An 18,347-nucleotide genomic window follows, 5' to 3' on the forward strand; every position below is an offset into this window, starting at 1 on the left:
CATCACGAGCCAGCTTTGACCAGCCCATTTCCCCTGTTGGCACTGGCTAACCTAGAACCAACAAACACTACAAGAGGGTAGGGGATGTAGCGTAATCGCCAAAGCTGCCGACCTCAGAACTGGGGAACCAGCTTCGAGCCTCGGGGTGGGCTCAACCTGCTGTGATTCTGGACGAATCACCTAATGTCCCTGTGCTCACCAAAAATGAATGTGTCCTTAACTAGTGCTCTAGCGTCGGTGCTGATGATTAAGTGCAGGTGCTGAGCACCGGAAAGCACCGGCTCAAATTAAGCACTGGAGGCACAGGCTGTTTTCTGCACATTAATCACTGAGACCCTTACATACACATGCCCAGAGGAGCTAGACTGGAAACTAAGATCATCTCTGTCAAAAATATTCCACCCAGCCGCACACTGCAGGAAGTTGGTACTAGAATGGTTTTGTAAGGCCATGGCTGGGTCATGGCAGCCAACCTTGCTCTGAGAGCAGCCGTTAGCTTGTAGTCTACAGGGAAGGGTCAGAGTGGCAGAATGGCCAGCCCAATATTAGGAAGCTCCTAGATGAGTCTCAATGTGGCAGAGTGGAGCTTTCATTAGAGCAGCAGGTGCAGTGACAGGGGGATTCAAGGTGTAGACGCTGCCAAATACACCACAATTATGGCTTACATTAGCCAAACTGGGGCATGGGCTATGGTGTAGCATGGAGGCCAAGGACCCCTTAAGCAGGCAAGAAAAAGGGCACCTTTACTCCCAGTTGGCTAGTAAGAGACAGACATAATTTGGCACCTCTCACATCCTGGGCCCCTGGTGTCACTACACCTGCTGCACTAATCGCTGCACCAATATGAAAATAGGGGCATTTTCTTGCTATCTTTAATACCCAAAGCACCCTTTCTGTGGCACTCTATTGCAAAATGGAGGACAAGCGCACAGTGAGTGGAATTTCTCCAGCCTGGTTAGCCCTAAAAGACACAAAAATGACAACCCTGTTAGCCTACTCACACAGATAACCACCACACCATTGTACTGGGAATAGAAGGAGTGTCTGTGTCAGAGTCGACCATTCAACTTGTCATCGCCCCTTGCTGGTTCTTCATGAAAGTTCTCAGACAGCAGCAGAGGCTCAGTGAGCAAGAGAACTGGGACTGGTAAAGTAGTACCTGCAGCAGGAAAGAGATCGAGCCCCTGCAACATCCCATCATGGCAGCTGAAATGCAGCCATTACCAGGAGATCTAGAAACAATAATGGCTGCCTTCTGAGGTCTTTACATTATTAAGCACTTGGCTGGCAGCCTGAGGTCTATGGCCCCTCTGCGAGTGAAATGTACCCTGGTCCATTACATGCTGTGTATTGCTTCTTTGCGCCAAGCTCACCGTGCACTTTCCTCCTCCAACTCTCCCCTCAATGGAATGAGTCAAACATCCAAGCAAAGCCTGTCATGGTGAAAGATGTGGCTCATGTCATATCTAAGTGTAAGTCGTTAAAGACATCATTGAAGCAGCCATGCTAAGTTTCCCAAGTCCATGTGAGACATGCTGCTCCAGCCCAGATTATTTTGAATTCTGTGACTTGTATTATTGTTTATTTCATTATAAAACCTGGACTACAAAACCCACAATTCAAAGAAAACACCTGGACCGGAACAGCTTTTGACGCATGAACCTGGAAACTAGACACGTATGCATAAGGAGCCATAAATACCGTCTCCAGCACAGCATTTGGTTCAGCGGCTGGGGACTCTACTGGTCGCTGTTCTAGTGCTACTGCCTATCAGCCATGTACCTCTCTTCACTGTATCACATCTCTTCCATAAAACCTCTCCCTTCTTTGTATCATGGTGTCATTCCTCATCCGCTACACTCCCCTCTCTGTATCATGATGTCGCTCTTCTACAAAGGCACCTTCTTGACTTCTCTTCTACATGGTGGTATTCCTCTTCCCTTCTATATATCATGTTATCACTCTGCTACCCAGAATCTCTCTCCTTTCTTTCTTTCATAGTGTCACTTCTCTTCCGTACACTTTCTTCCCTCCCTGCATCATGGAATAACTCTTCTGCCCATATAACCTAGTTCTTTGCTGCATCATGACGTCGCTCATCGTCAATACACCTTGTCCCCTCTCTGTATCATAGTGTATACTTTTACCCATGCAACCTCTCCCTTCGCTGATTCATGGTGTCAGTCGGTCTAAGAAATCTTTATTTAGACCAATGGGCTTTAAACAACACAATTACGCATATGATCACCTTATCTTAAACAGTTAACAATTTAAATAAATAATATTGCAGTGTTTAAAATTTTCCCGACAAAATTCATAGCTCAAGCCATACAATTAAGAAACACCCTATTATTTAAATACCCCTGTAGTGTCCTGGGAATGGACACTAGGACCCTGAACTGGGCAAAGGGCAGGGAGGTCACCGGACACCACATCCGGTCAGGGTGTGGGGAAGGGCAGAAAGCAGGAAGCAGGGGAACAGAGCAGACGTGGGCACACGAAGAGGAAAGATAATAAAGGTCATATGAACCATACCGTATCCTGTGTATTCCTTGCGGCGCTGCGATACGACAACCCCTTCGTTCTCATTATACTTTAAAAATTATTACAAAATTGTTAAAATGCCTATTTAAAAAATTGGATAACCAAACAGGTCCATTTTTAGCAGCCTCTCCTATCATTAAATTAAGAAATGCATTTTCAAATTTTTAAGCGGAATTGATACATCTAAAATTCCTCTTTTAAAATCTAGATAAAAACTATAATGTTTAAACTTCCTGATTATATTTATACCACTTTGTTACTTATTATAGCTGCTAAAATAATTTACCTAGACACCTAATTTATCTTTTTTTAATCCAAGAACGTACTTTATTACTGCAATCATAAACCTTCCAATAGCAATTGCAATATCCAGATATATGCATGTCGGTGAGACGTTCTACAGCCTGTGCTCAATTTGTAATTCCGTATTTAAGGAATAATAGACAAAGGATCAGTTTCCTCAAAGGCAGCACCTTTAGGCAATCTACTAATGTGCAAATGTCGCATTTTTGTACAGAGCTCGCATGTACAGTTCTCTTGAGGTTGGATCATTTCCATTTTTGTTTTCACATTTGTATAATAGGGATTGACACCAATTCTTATCCTTATTAATTCACACCTAAGCCAGCGGTTTGGTAAAATATCCAGATACAGAAACCAAACTCCATTCTGCCAGTAATTTGACATAAGTTGTACTGATTTTTCCCACTCAGATACTGCCAATCCTTTTCCTGAGATAATTCACTCCCTAATGACCTCAGCTTGCCCTTAGAGACTTCTACTAGCAAAGTCTGTTGGCATAACCTCACCTTCACATCCCTACATACAGACTTCAGATTCTCTCTGGCCCCTTTGGCCCATTTCAGTTCACTTTGCTGTACCTCGTTTTTATACCAATGGGAGACTTTCTGTTCCTCTCCCTGACCCAGTATTTTCCAGAATCTTATTAGGGCCACTTGGGCCAATATATTCCACAAGGTCAACACTGTCTCCTATCTAATGGACTGTATCATGGAGGAACCTGGTAGGGACATTAGAGTCTTAATACAATTCCCTTCCTTGGCGTCCCACCCGCTTTTACCACTAATGCAGAGTGATTTTGCCCCGTATTGTAGTTGTGGCGGTATCATGACCACAAAAGCTTCCAGGACTGGTCTATGCAACGTATCCCCATAGTCCCGGTTGAATTATGTCAAGCCGCTCACTGAAGTGAGGGCCCTAGCCTTTGGGGCCTACACGTGGGTATACCAGTTCGCGGACCTTTCAAACGAGACCCTAAGATATTTATAATCATTAACTATTTCCAGTTTTGTGGTTCCCAGGTGCCAGCTAAACTTGTCTACTTTTTTACCAAATCACAACACCGTAGTTTTGTCCAGATTTACTGTTAGCTTTTTATAGTTACAGTAATCCGTAAATGCATCCAACTTGCTGTGCAATCATATTTCTGTCTGGTCTAAGATTGCAAGATCATCTGCGTGCAGAAGGCACAATATGTGTTTACCATTCATTCTTGGGCTAGCGCCTCTAACATACAACATGCATTAGGGAGAACCATTAAAAATATGGAAACGAGTAGTGAGGCCAGCACGCAGCCCAGTCTTAATCCATATTAATTGCTATTCTCTGTGTCAATGGCCCCTCTGTATCCATAATAACCTGAGCCCAACATGCTTATGTTGCTCCTGTATTAGGATCAAAATTCCCTTTGGGATATCATATTTTATCATGGTTTCCCATAAACAGTTCCAGTCCACTAGATCAAAGGCTGCACGGAAGTCTACGAAGCAGCAAAACAACCTCCCTCTCTACTCGACAAACTTCTGTGCTATGGATCAGAGGACAAAGCAGTGGTTGATTGTGGAGTGACCCTCCTTAAAGCCACCTTGCTCTGGGGGAACTATTGATTTAAATTTGGAGGATTTTGGCGTAAACTTTTTCTCAGACATCTTAAAGGGTAATCAGCCTATAATTGTTTGGGTGCCTTATACCTCCTTTTTTATGAATATGTCTGACTATGGCACATCTCCAACTATCTGCAAATTATCTGCAAGTTGATCTGTGTATAGTATGAGTGAGAACATCTGAGATAAAAGGTCTGCCCACCACTCCAACCGAGTCTTCATTATAACGGCTGGGAGATTATCGGGTCCTGAGGCACGGGTCACATTTAAGCTTGATATGATACGTTTTATATTCCCTACTGTGAAATGGGCTTTGATGTCAACCTCCACCCCTACCCAGTGGGTTCTACTTTTTTCCGCTGGCTCTTTCCTTTTGCCATATATTTCCTTCAGGTAATATTCCCAAGCAGTTTCCTCCATCACACAATTCATTGCACCTTGAACTTTGCCTGAGCCTTCCTGTATTAACTTCCAAAACTTTCTCACATTTTTAGTTTCTATTGTTTCCAGTAAATTACCCAGCATTTTTCTTTAAATTTTCTTTTTTGATTCCGGATAAGTGTCTTGTACATTTTGCTTAAATTCACAAGGCTACTATAACTTTCAAAATCATACTTTCTTTTGAGACTTCTCTCCCCTGTTTAATTTCATACATTCGTCACTGAACCTTTCTCTTCCTCTGGTTACCCACGTTCTTTTTGACTCTGGTAATGGTTTATTTTGCCTTAACCCTACGGCACTCAACCACTTGGCTAATTCTATTTCCATACCTCTCCAAATTTGGTACCATCACATTTTCCAATGTTAAGTTCTGCTGAAAATTAGCCAATTTTGAAATGCATTCCTCTGTCATTCTGGTTGTAAGGCTCCTTGGATAATCCATTTATTTTGGAATTATCGTTTCTCACAGTGTCTTTTCCCACCTTCATAATTATAAATTTAGAGGCTCATGATCACTTTCCTCTCCTTGTGGTACTGACAATCCCTTAATGTTTCCAAAATGCAAGGCATGCATGCAAAAGTAGTCAATTGGTCAGGGTTGGAAGCCAATCTTAAAGGTTTGTTTAGAAGGGCGGTCTGTCTCCAACCTGCTGTTCAAACAGAACAGACTCTTCCTAGCCAGGTATGTTCCTAGTGCCATAACACCAACATTTTAGTTTCAGGGAAGCTGGCTGTATTTATATTATATGAACCTAACATCTCCTTAAACCATGAATCGATCCTCTTTGGGTTCCTTTTGTGGTTAAAGTCTCCCATCAGGATGAGAATGTCTTCATCATAGTTTTCGCAAAGGCAATCCAGAGCTTCCTTAAAACGCCCCATTTCTGATCTGTGGACTTCTGAGCTCCCCTCCTGCATGTATACATTCATGATTAACATATGGTTGTATTTAGGGTCAGGGTGCAGTGGGAACACTCTACAAGCCACAAACCATTTGCATTTTACTTCTAGGAGTTTTACATTTCTTGCTAACTTAGTGAATACAAAGATCATTTTCCCCCTGTGGGGCACCCCTGCTGACTCCTTTTTGCGGGCCTATTTAGGTGAACAATCCCATCGATCGTGGGGGTGTCGTCGCACAGCCAAGTTTCTTGCAAACACAATCTCGTGGGTATTAGCTAGTTTTTTAAGGCTTTTTAGGTTTGACCTTCTCCCAAGCCCATTAATGTTCCATGTTGGCATTCCAAGACTGGAAAATCGGTTTTGCTTAAATACCTCTCTTCATCTGGGACTGTTTGAAAGGGGCCCGCATACCTATTTTCAAAACTCCAATTGCCCCAGCGTTTGCTTATCTCAGTGGTATCTACAGTGATTTCGATATTAGTTTTTTCCTCGACTGCTCGGTCTAGTAGTCTGACCTGCCTTGAGTCAAGACCAGAGTGATGCCTTATGAATGGTTTCCCTCCTCAACCCATTTGCTAGCTTCCTTCTCTGTACCATAGGGTAACTCCTCTATCCTTACAACATTTCCATTCTTTATATTATGGTGCTACTCCTCTATCCAACAGCCTTTCCCTTCACTGCATCATGGTGTCTCTGTTCTACCCATGTAACCTTCGAGACCGCCTTCCTTCTCTCTGCTATGGTGTTGCTCGTTTGCCGATATACTCTCGTCCTTCTCTGTATTAGGGTGTTACTTCTGTACCCACACACCCTCTTCCTTCCCCATACCATGTTGTTAACCCTCTCCCTTTTCAGTTTCATGGTATCACTACTCTTTCCATACAGTCTTTCGCTGTTTTGTATCATGGTGTCATATCCTCCTTCTCTCCCAACCATAGCACATTCTCCCATATTTATAACATGGTGCCACTCCTCTTTCCATAAACTGCTCTCCTCTGTGTATCATGGTGGCAATTCTTTGCATTCCTGTATCAAGGTAAATCAGTTCCACCCTACAGCTTCTCCTGTCTCTCTATCATGGTGTTTCTTCTTCTATACACCCCTTCCCTGTAGCAAGGTGTCACTCCTCTGCCCATGCACCCTGCACCCTCTTTACCATGGTACAAATCCATTAACCAAAAAGTATCTCATTTCCTTGTATCATAGTGTCACTCCACCATCTCGCCTCTGTATATCCTTGGATCATTCACGTATCATGGTATCATCTACTCTCTTTCTATTAAAGTAGTAGTCCTCTTTCCATACAAGAACCTCTCCCTTCTCTCTGTCATGCTGTCATCCTTATACCCATACTCTCTCTTCCCTCTCTGTATCATTGTATCACTTATTTACTCACACCACCTCTCCTTTCTCCGCCTTCCATAACTCTCTCCTTCCATCTGTTATTGAGTCATTCCTCGACAGTCACACCCTCTCCCGATATCATGGTGTCACTCCTCTACTCTTACACGCTCTCATTGCTCTACATGACAGGATCATCCCTCTAGCAAGATCTACCCTCCATTACCAGACATCTTTGTTTTAAGGTATCTATCACTCCATTATACAGACACTCTCCTCATCTCGTGCTATCAATCTCTCTACTGTCCTCAGGTCTAATTCTTTGACTGTTGTCAACCCCTACTTTTGTCAGAACATATCTCTTCAGTTCTTTATGATAATTGTGTTCCTCTAATGATTCGATTTAATTTGATTTGAGTTTTGTAAAGCGCGCCTATACCTGGGAATTCCTAGTACTAATAAAAAAGTGGAATCAGCGGTCGAATTACTGTAAAAAAATATGAGAGCCTTTTGGAAAGGGAGCAACTTGGATTCTGCTCTTAGAGAGAAGGAAAGACATTCTGGACCTTTGCAGTGACCAGTGAAAAAGCTCAACCTCCCATTCTGTATTTTTAAACTTTGAGACTTGGACTGGTAGCACAGATGCTCTGCTTGGCGTATATTTCGGAAAAAGCTGCAAGATATAATGGTTTGCATGCTTTTCAGAGTGTACTGATTTATGTCAATAGCAGAGTGCTTAGAAAGTGCCTCTCGTTCCAACTGAAAGCCATTGGAGCGCCTTCAAATGATGCTCTTTTATTGAGATATTTAGAATAAGCCTGGCCGCTGCATTATGAATAACCTGAAGCCTTTTGTGAGCATATTTTGGAAGTTCCAGGTATAATGTGTTGGCGTAATCCAAATGGCTAATTATTAACTCTTGGATGAGCTGCTGTTTGTGTTTGGCGAGGTAAGCACAAGAATATATTTCAATGTTTTCAAGCAGAGGCAGCAGATGGAAAAGAGTTTATAGACCTGAGCATTGAAAGAGAATTTGTTGTTAAAAATGAAACCCAAATGGTATGCTTTCTCAACAGGTGAGGGAGGCATTCCCAAAGAAGATCAACACCTAGAGTCCCACCAGACAGAGGGATTTCCAAAGATATCCTCCTCTTTCTTGTCCATGTTTAAAAAGATAAAGTTGGCATTCATCCAGGCTGCCACATTGCTGAGACCAGCCTTGAAAGTGTCTTTGCAGTTGCCGGACTTATCCAGCCTAATAATAATTTGAGTGGTTTCCGCGTAAGTATAGAAATTAAGCCCAAAGGAGGCGATCAGATCTGCTAGTGGAGGGAGATAAAGATTACAAAGTGTGGGACTCAGGGTCGAACCCTGATGATTTCTATCCCTCACCGCTCAAGAGATCCACATCTGGCTATTTATATCATAATCTGACAAGACCATCTCTCTTCTGGTTGTTTTCTCTCTGCTGACCTCTATTTGCTATTTGACAACTTGTCATCAAGGACACCCTTGCACGCACTTGAACCGTATCAGTATCCACTGTTTGGCAGACCTCCTGTCCTAAATTTATCAAAAATGTGCAATGAGAAGCACAGAAAGAGAATGAGCTTTGAGATGGCTCCCTTCACTCACTGGCTTTCATGTTTTTTCTGTGGTTTTCCATTGCATGGATGGCTGTCCATCAAGGCCATGACATTTGGTGAATGCTTGGCCCCCTTCACCCATTTGCTTTCAAATATTTTCTATGGTTTTCTTTTTTTGCAGAAATTATTCTTTATTGTAAGATTAATTAAAATCATTATTATATGCAAAAATCTAGTAATAATTGGCCCTATCATAACAAAACAAGCTTAAAATGGTAGAAAAGTGTTAGTGCATAGGGAGGAGATGATAAGAAGCTATTTACATTTGTAAATACACTGTCTGTTGAAATTAAATGATAATTACAAACATAGAGCAGCCATTTTAACCCCTTCTGTGCCCGCCCCTTTCCCCGCCCTGTGCCGGCCGTTGAATTAGCGGGCGGGGTCTAAGACGAGCTGGACTCGTCATGGGCACAGCGCCACCGCGGCCCATGACGAGTCCAGCTCGTCATGGGCACTGAAGGGGTTAAAAGGTTCATTGTTGAAGAGGACCGTTTGACGGAGGGCTGAGGATCACATAACTGGAGGTGTAGCTTGAGTTAAGTCCAATGGCAATTGTGTGGGTTTTGCCTTTATATGGGCCCTCCCTACTCCCTAAAGGTACTTTACAGTTCGGGAGCTAGTTCTTTGATTTGTTAAGGCAAGCCAGAATGGCTTGCCTGCAGAGCACACCCCTAGCTGGTTCCAGAGTGGGTGCAGCCATTGTCAGCATATGTCTAAAGGTGAATTACAGAGAAAGATGGCGCGACTCAGATTTTTTGTTGCAAGGACATATAGTTGGCAGGTCATGTCCCCTTCAGCTCTCAGCCAGAGACTATTGTGCATTTGAGATGGTAAAATCCAGAGGCGATAGCTCAAATATTTGCTTTTTATCCTGCAATTTAAAACTTCTCCCAGGTACTGCTGTGGTCTCAGTGTCTTGTAACTGTTTAACATTAACCTGGCGTGAGAGCATTCTTCTAGGGTTTCCCTGTCTTCTAGTGAACAATTTATTTTGGTGGTTTTTGTAACTGTTCTTTTGAAAAGGTCGTGGCTCACATCTACAGGCCATAATTCAGCCAATCCTAGCAGGTCGATCATTTCATCGAGATAATCTCAGGCTGGCGAGCGTGATATTCTAGCGATCTCCTCCCATTTATGATAGTTGATTGTATTTTCCTCAGTGATTTTGAGCTTATAGCAGAAGATGGCAAATGCTGGCATGGGACTGCTTTGTTAGCCCATTTTTTATGATAACTCCAGTTAGGGTTTGGTGAATGGCTATCAGGTAGTTCTTTTGATAGAATAAAGCCAATAAGTGCTCCTTTCTGTATTTACTTTGTTGACACTGGAACATCTTAATTGCTGGTTTATGGCCTTTTTTTTAGAACGTGCATGTTGTTTGGATGTCTTCACCTGCCATAAATTCACTAATGGTCCTTGCACATTCATTTGTTTTGCTTTTCTATCATGATAAAATGTTTATGGACATACAGTAATTTCGTTGCACACACGTATTTGTTAAAGATGCATCAGAAATATTGACTCTTTGTCAAAAGTATTAACTGTGAAACATGTTGCTGCGAATGCCTTTTAAGCTCACCACTTACAATACGAACTTCATCATTTGACTGCTTTCCACAACAATAGTCCTTCAGAGTAATTGCCCAACAAAAAACCCAAACTCCCAGATTCTATACCACTATCCTTTAAGGGATTTTCTCTGTAGGGCAGCTGACTATGACACACACACAAAGTTGCCCAATTGCATAACCCAATAGTTCCCCTAAAAAGACAGATCTATTGACTTTTCCAAAGCCTTTTTTTCATGCTGTATATGACTCCCTTATCCAGAGCCATCCTCCTCTTGAAAACCTTCTTCCCTTTTGTTGTTGGTATCAATCCCACAGTGTCCTATTATCAGTATCTATAACTTATCTGCCAAAGACACCACCTTTATGTTTCATGACATATCTTGGACGTATCTTATTGTTCACACCAGTACATTTCTAATCTGTTATTTTCTGTACCAATCGCTCACCTGTCCAGAGCGCTTTCTCATGCCGGTATGAATGGCATGTATATCCAGAGCCCATCTATTTCCATTTATTTGCAAGTAGACATTAATTGTCTGTCCATACAGCTCTCTTCCTACTTATCTTGCTATTATCAGTGTCTTTTCTATCTAGACACTCCCTCCTTCTCTCTCAACTTGCTGGTGTCTAGTCTCCACTCAAGAACTCTCATCCCCACCCCCTTGCCAGACTCTATCAACCCTCTATTCTAAACTACTCTAATCCTGTTCTCTCACTGGTGTCTATTCTTCCACTGTCCTTCTCCATATAGTTTGTGTGGAAAATAAGAATAGGGCTAGGAAAAGGATTTGTGATGGGCAAAGTGATATTTGGGAACCCCTCTCTCCTGGGAATGTGGCCACATTTGCTTCTCAGAGTAGTAATTTGTTGTTTCCCATTTCTGCTTGTGGAGCCCAATCCGGCCACCGAGTATTGACTTGTGCTATGCCCGTCACTGGCTCCGGTGTTACAGTTTGTGCAGGTATGCCAGAGACGTGTGAGTATAAGATGGAAAATACTCTTTGCATGAAAGATATATTGTAGCAAGTCAGAATTATATATTAACATTTCAAACTATCATCCGCAGCTTTCAGTAAACTGTCTATCGGTAACATAACAACCATTATTTTGACATGCAGTTGTGTGTAATAATAGGTATATGGGCGACATTGTAAGAATTGTGCCCAAATTTGTGGCATATCAGCCACAGTAAACACCAATCACCAGTGATACTTAGTAGGAAGCTCCAAATATCAGATTTTGAGATCCTTGAACCCTTAAGGACCAGAACGCAGGAATTATGGGACAAATAGGGATGCATTACAAAAGGAGATTACCCTAACGCATAGATGGGGCAACCATCTCACCCAGCATGGTCCAGCTGAAAGCTCAGGATGATGGTTTGAAATGATTTTATGTTTCTGACTTGCTACAATATATCTTTCATCTTTCACACATCTCAGTAGTTTTTAATATGCTTGTAACTGCATTTGTTAATATGTGTATTTTGTAAATGAGGGGGTGCACTAGTGGGTTCCTTTGCAATCGACCCTTCTGTCCTCGTTTGGGTCTTACATGGCAGTTAGGTGTTTGTTAGGTTTATGAGAAATAGTCTTGTTTACTTTAGAAATAGTTATTCATGTTTTTTGTATATTTTTTATATGTTTCAAAGTGAAAACGCAGATATATGTCATTTTATATGTCTCCTTACAGCCTTGAGGAAGTTCACGTGTGGTAAACGAAACGTGCCGGCTGTCTCATGTTATCATCAAAGAAAATAAAGACGATTTGGAATACATGCAATTTGGAACTGGACTTGTGTTTGAATGGACTTTAACTTATCGCTGCACTACCATCTGTGAAATTTGAAAATAATTTTCTGTGCATCTATCTCTCACACCTCTTTAACCGCGACAGTGCTAAACGCTGCATCCTTTAACATGATAATGGCACCTCCATGGTCCTCATGCATGATGTGGAAACACTTCCCAGCAGGCACTTTGATGCCCCATATTTGGGTAGTGGGCACAACATAAATGTTGCAATATAATGTTCTTCTAAATGATAATGGGCTAAAAGCATAAAGTAATTGTGGTTACAATCATACTTGTAGGCTAACGTGTACTCTGTGTCTTTTAGTACGCGTGTGACAGCAATTATCTAAATATGTAAAGGGGCCTAATTTGAAGACTTATTTCAGGAAAAAAGTCTTCCCGGCATTCCTGGAAATAAAACTATATTCCAGGGAGCACACAGGAAAAATGAAGACATTTTAATACAGGATATGTCATGTTGGATAAGTTATGTACACAATTCTTTTCCATTGAAAACAAAATAGGTGTGGATTATATGGGGCTGACTCTGTACATATGCTTTTTTGTGCCCTGGTTTAGGAACTTTTTTTCAAGATATAAATTACTTTTTAAACCTAATTCTATCAACACCTGTTACACTTACTCCCGAGTTGGTAGTCCTGGGGGTTGCGGGGGAGGCGGAAGGAACATTCCGTGAAAGGACAGAAACTAGCTTTCTTTTTATCACAATGTCCATCACGAGATTATGTATTACCTCTCATTGGATTAGTACTGATGCTCCTACCTTTAGCAATTGGAGATCAAGGTTACTCAAGTTATACAATTTAGAACTCTCTGTTTACAAAAGGCGTGGCCTACAGAAACAAATTTGGGGCCAAAAAATTTGGTCTCCGATCACTAATTGGCTAGAAGCGATTGTATAGATTTAGATTTTCATTATCTAAAATTATGCATTTGTTTCTTTTCCTTTCTGGGATGTATAATCTTCCTTTTACTTTTTCTTTTTTCTTTTTTTGATTTGCATTGCTGATCTGTTTGTTTTGCTTATTGGAGATGTACATAATGTCTAAATTTTGTGTGCGCATAAAGTTAAAGAAAAATTAAAAAAAAGAAAACAAAATCATCGCCTTGTCTTTGACTCCTGTGAGTAGGTGCCAGCTGGGGAGTAGCATTAAAAATGTTCATGTTAGAGGGGTGTAATAGGCCATGTGAACTATGCACATGTCTTTGATATGTATGCGTTGGTTCTCTGGAAGGTTGAACAGTGACCGAAATATAGGCAAGATATGGCCACACCTACTCAGCCTTGTGTGCAGTCTAGCCGCTATGCTTGGGATGATCTGCGGCCACCACAAAGGGGTAAGCAGGCATTCCAAAATCAAAGCATTGTCAGAGCTCAGCCTGGAATTGTTTGAACTAGCACAGAAAGCCATAGAAAACAGCTTTCTGCTGGCATTAATGATGCCATTGAAATACCACCATCCAGCTTGAAACCAATGTCTTTGATGACTTTGATGTCCGATCACTGAATAGGTAATTTCATCAGCCTTGACTCCATCAAGCTTTAACTAGTATGTGCTAATCCAGTGCCCACAGGCTGGGTGCATTCCCAAAGTTGGGTGAAGAAAAGGTAGAACATCTAGTCCTGACCTTGTAGAAGCTGGCTATCACGAATTTATGAATAGATAAGAAAGCAGAGGGACTGTTGGGGAGCTGTCCATGGGCTGAACCTAAAGGCTCAATAGAATTGGTAACAATAGGGAACCCGGGTAGACCATACATAAAGGAATGGGGTAAGAGTAGTAAAACAAAAGTGGAGAAATCTGGAAAGTCCTGCCAGTAAGGAACAAAATTGGTCAAATGAATACCTTCCATAGCTGGGCAACCATCTTAAGCCCAATTATAGCCCAAATATTAGCTTGATAAACCAAGAAGTGTCACACATTGATATTTAGCAGTACAAAAGGGGGTGGTGATGGACGGAGCATCAGAACCAATCAAACACTCACACCCAGTCAACAGATCTGGGTTTGATCCATCACCGTTCTTTAGCCCACTCTGCCACCCCAGTTCAGGCATGGCCATATGCAAATCAGTCTGACCCTGTGTCTCACGGGAACAGTTCAGCCCGAACTGCCAAGCCATGCCTTCCCTGGACCGGAAACAAGCTTCCTAGGACCGGTTTCTGGCATTTCAGCCGTCTTCAGCCAGGCTTGCTTGAATCCAGTGGCAAAGTGAGCAGGGGACTCACGTCTGAGCATACCCTGCCAACTTATGGTGAACAAAGCAGTACAAAAGGGGGTGGTGATGGACGGAGCATCAGAACCAATCAAACACTCACACCCAGTCAACAGATCTGGGTTTGATCCATCACCGTTCTTTAGCCCACTCTGCCACCCAGATCTGTTGACTGGGTGTGACTGTTTGATTGGTTCTGATGCTCCGTCCATTACCACCCCCCTTTTGTACCGCTTTGTTCGCCATGAGTTGGCAGGGTATGCTCAGACGTGAGTCCCTTGCTCACTTTGCCACTGGATTCAAGCAAGCCTGGCTGAAGAAGGCTGAAATGCCAGAAACCGGTCCTAGGAAGCTTGTTTCCGGTCCAGGGAAGGCATGGCTTGGCAGTTCGGGCTGGACTGTTCCCATGAGGCACAGGGTCAGACTGATTTGCATATGGCCATGTCTGAACTGGGGTGGCAGAGTGGGCTAAAGAACGGTGATGGATCAAACCCAGATCTGTTGACTGGGTGTGACTGTTTGATTGGTTCTGATGCTCCGTCCATTACCACCCCCCTTTTGTACCGCTTTGTTCGCCATGAGTTGGCAGGGTATGCTCAGACGTGAGTCCCTTGCTCACTTTGCCACTGGATTCAAGCAAGCCTGGCTGAAGAAGGCTGAAATGCCAGAAACCGGTCCTAGGAAGCTTGTTTCCGGTCCAGGGAAGGCATGGCTTGGCAGTTCGGGCTGGACTGTTCCCATGAGGCACAGGGTCAGACTGATTTGCATATGGCCATGTCTGAACTGGGGTGGCAGAGTGGGCTAAAGAACGGTGATGGATCAAACCCAGATCTGTTGACTGGGTGTGACTGTTTGATTGGTTCTGATGCTCCGTCCATTACCACCCCCCTTTTGTACCGCTTTGTTCGCCATGAGTTGGCAGGGTATGCTCAGACGTGAGTCCCTTGCTCACTTTGCCACTGGATTCAAGCAAGCCTGGCTGAAGAAGGCTGAAATGCCAGAAACCGGTCCTAGGAAGCTTGTTTCCGGTCCAGGGAAGGCATGGCTTGGCAGTTCGGGCTGGACTGTTCCCATGAGGCACAGGGTCAGACTGATTTGCATATGGCCATGTCTGAACTGGGGTGGCAGAGTGGGCTAAAGAACGGTGATGGATCAAACCCAGATCTGTTGACTGGGTGTGACTGTTTGATTGGTTCTGATGCTCCGTCCATTACCACCCCCCTTTTGTACCGCTTTGTTCGCCATGAGTTGGCAGGGTATGCTCAGACGTGAGTCCCTTGCTCACTTTGCCACTGGATTCAAGCAAGCCTGGCTGAAGACGGCTGAAATGCCAGAAACCGGTCCTAGGAAGCTTGTTTCCGGTCCAGGGAAGGCATGGCTTGGCAGTTCGGGCTGGACTGTTCCCATGAGGCACAGGGTCAGACTGATTTGCATATGGCCATGTCTGAACTGGGGTGGCAGAGTGGGCTAAAGAACGGTGATGGATCAAACCCAGATCTGTTGACTGGGTGTGACTGTTTGATTGGTTCTGATGCTCCGTCCATTACCACCCCCCTTTTGTACCGCTTTGTTCGCCATGAGTTGGCAGGGTATGCTCAGACGTGAGTCCCTTGCTCACTTTGCCACTGGATTCAAGCAAGCCTGGCTGAAGAAGGCTGAAATGCCAGAAACCGGTCCTAGGAAGCTTGTTTCCGGTCCAGGGAAGGCATGGCTTGGCAGTTCGGGCTGGACTGTTCCCATGAGGCACAGGGTCAGACTGATTTGCATATGGCCATGTCTGAACTGGGGTGGCAGAGTGGGCTAAAGAACGTTGATGGATCAAACCCAGATCTGTTGACTGGGTGTGACTGTTTGATTGGTTCTGATGCTCCGTCCATTACCACCCCCCTTTTGTAACACATTGATATTTACACAAGACTTGGTTCTTCTTGTTGTCTGAAAGTAGGGTCATTCTGCAGATATATATGTATTTAGTTTACATATCTTGTAATAGTTCAGCTGCTATTGGGAGCTGGAAATTTGTTTTTACTTTCGAGGGCTCATGAAGGACCAGGAAGGGAGGTTTGGTGTCATTGACTTTTTTCAGGGCGCAGAAGAAACCACCAAATTTCAAGGGAGCACTGACACTTGAAGTCATAACATGTACAATATTGAAGTCATAACATGTACAGTATTGCAGTCCGGATTCTTTAGCAGGACACAAACAGGAGTCTCGACTCAACCTGATAGACGCCAGAAATGCAATCACAGACGTGTTAAATCAGTGGTATGAAAGTCATGTAACAACGCAGAAGGGATTTAGCACCTGAAGTCCCACTCTAAATGGGGTAATGTAAGACAGAAAAATAACGAGCTTAGGTATTATCCAATTTTCCTGAGTTCTGTCAAAAAAGAAACTGGAAAAGTGGCTACTACGACCCTCATTACAGGTGGCCCAGTGTTTGGTTCAATATTAATAGCACATCTCTTTAACCTTTCGAGCAGCTTGAACTGTGGACCCTGACTTTCGAACTAACAATCCTTAGTCGAACCAAGCTGGCACCAACCAAGGTATGTGAGCTCGGCAACCTGATGATTTTATCTTAGGAGCAGCAGTATAGACTTGGGTTTCTTAGTGCAGCCTAAACCTCGGTGACTTCATTATTTAGCATCTGCACCTCCCTTTTTTGCATTTTCTATCCCCTCTTCCACTCATTGACCTACTACTGTCTGCTTTTCCTTCTTTGTGTGACAGGAGGCCTCAAACAGTGGGATATGGGATGCCATGTAGAACAGATCCCAGCTCTGATTGCAATTATTAGACTGCTTCTGCAATATCAAGACAAAACATCATGAATGCCAGGTTAACGGCTAGCTAAGGGGGACACGGAAGGGAGAGAATTTATATTGTACTGATTTGTTGCAATCAGAGCTGTGAAGCAGAGGTAGACCTATCTAAACTAAATTATGGTCAGGACCACTGGAATTATATGTCCATGAAGGATAAAATTATGAGGCAGGGTCGACTAAATTATTTGTCAAGAAAAGGCAAATTTTGCAACATACTGTGGCACATTCCGTGACAGTATCATTTAACTATCTTGACAGTCTGACACTCATTAGTACTGTGCAGGCATAGGTTTTACCTCATCTATATCAGTTTAACACAAGAATACAGCAAACAGCTACTGTAAGGTGACCAGTTAACAATTGCAAAGGTTCTGCAACTGCATTGAGCCACGTGTGTGTGCTTTTTTCAGTAACATTTGATCCAGTTAAACTTGAAGCACAGTATTTTTCAATTTGCAAACTATGCTGAAGATGGTGGATTATGGGAAAGTGCTTTAAATCAATAATTGTGTAGAATATGTTGTGCCTCGGAATCACAGAATTCCATGTTGTGGCTTCATTAACACATTCTAATTGACATAGGAATTTCAGAAAGACCCTTAAGAGAGCAGGCAGGTCCCCAGAGCCTACAGAGGGATAGTTAGGTAAATCCTGGAGATCTCTTCCTTTAAGTGGAGGCATTTGATGCCCTTGGGGTGCACATGGTCTACAAGGGTGGTTCCTCGTCGAGATCCCTATTTGAAATATCCCACACCTCGGGATTGGAGGCTACAATAGTTAGTCCAGGTACTGCTGCAAGCATAGCTGTGGAAAGCACAAGCAGTGAATAACTGACGTTAGTGACAGCATTCCACCTGCTACTTGAGTGTACACCTAAGAAAGGGAGTAGATGAAGGAGAGGTGTATATATGGAGTGTGATGAAGGAGATTAAATGAGTAATGTAATGGGTCTTTTCCAAGCAGAAGATATTCTAGATCAGGCAGGTTGAGGCTCAAAGGTTGCAATGGCAATCCTAAAGCTGTGTATGTGCACAGTGGTGATCCCAGGGCATGGTAATGTGGATTAGAGGTTGAAATGGCCAATGATGGGATTGTTTTACAAATAGTGGAGATGCAAGAAAGCATTTATGAAAG

At 43.1% G+C, this 18,347-nt stretch overlaps 1 protein-coding gene across 3 annotated transcripts in view; it reads right to left on the minus strand.

The window, feature by feature from the left end:
• The window catches only part of LRFN1 (leucine rich repeat and fibronectin type III domain containing 1), a 708,919-nt gene that overhangs the window by 20,157 nt on the left and 670,415 nt on the right, over positions 1 to 18,347 (minus strand). The gene's annotated exons all lie outside the window — the stretch shown is intronic.

This window comes from Triturus cristatus, chromosome 9, assembly GCF_964204655.1.
Source record: "Triturus cristatus chromosome 9, aTriCri1.1, whole genome shotgun sequence".
NCBI classification, from domain to species: domain Eukaryota; kingdom Metazoa; phylum Chordata; class Amphibia; order Caudata; family Salamandridae; genus Triturus; species Triturus cristatus.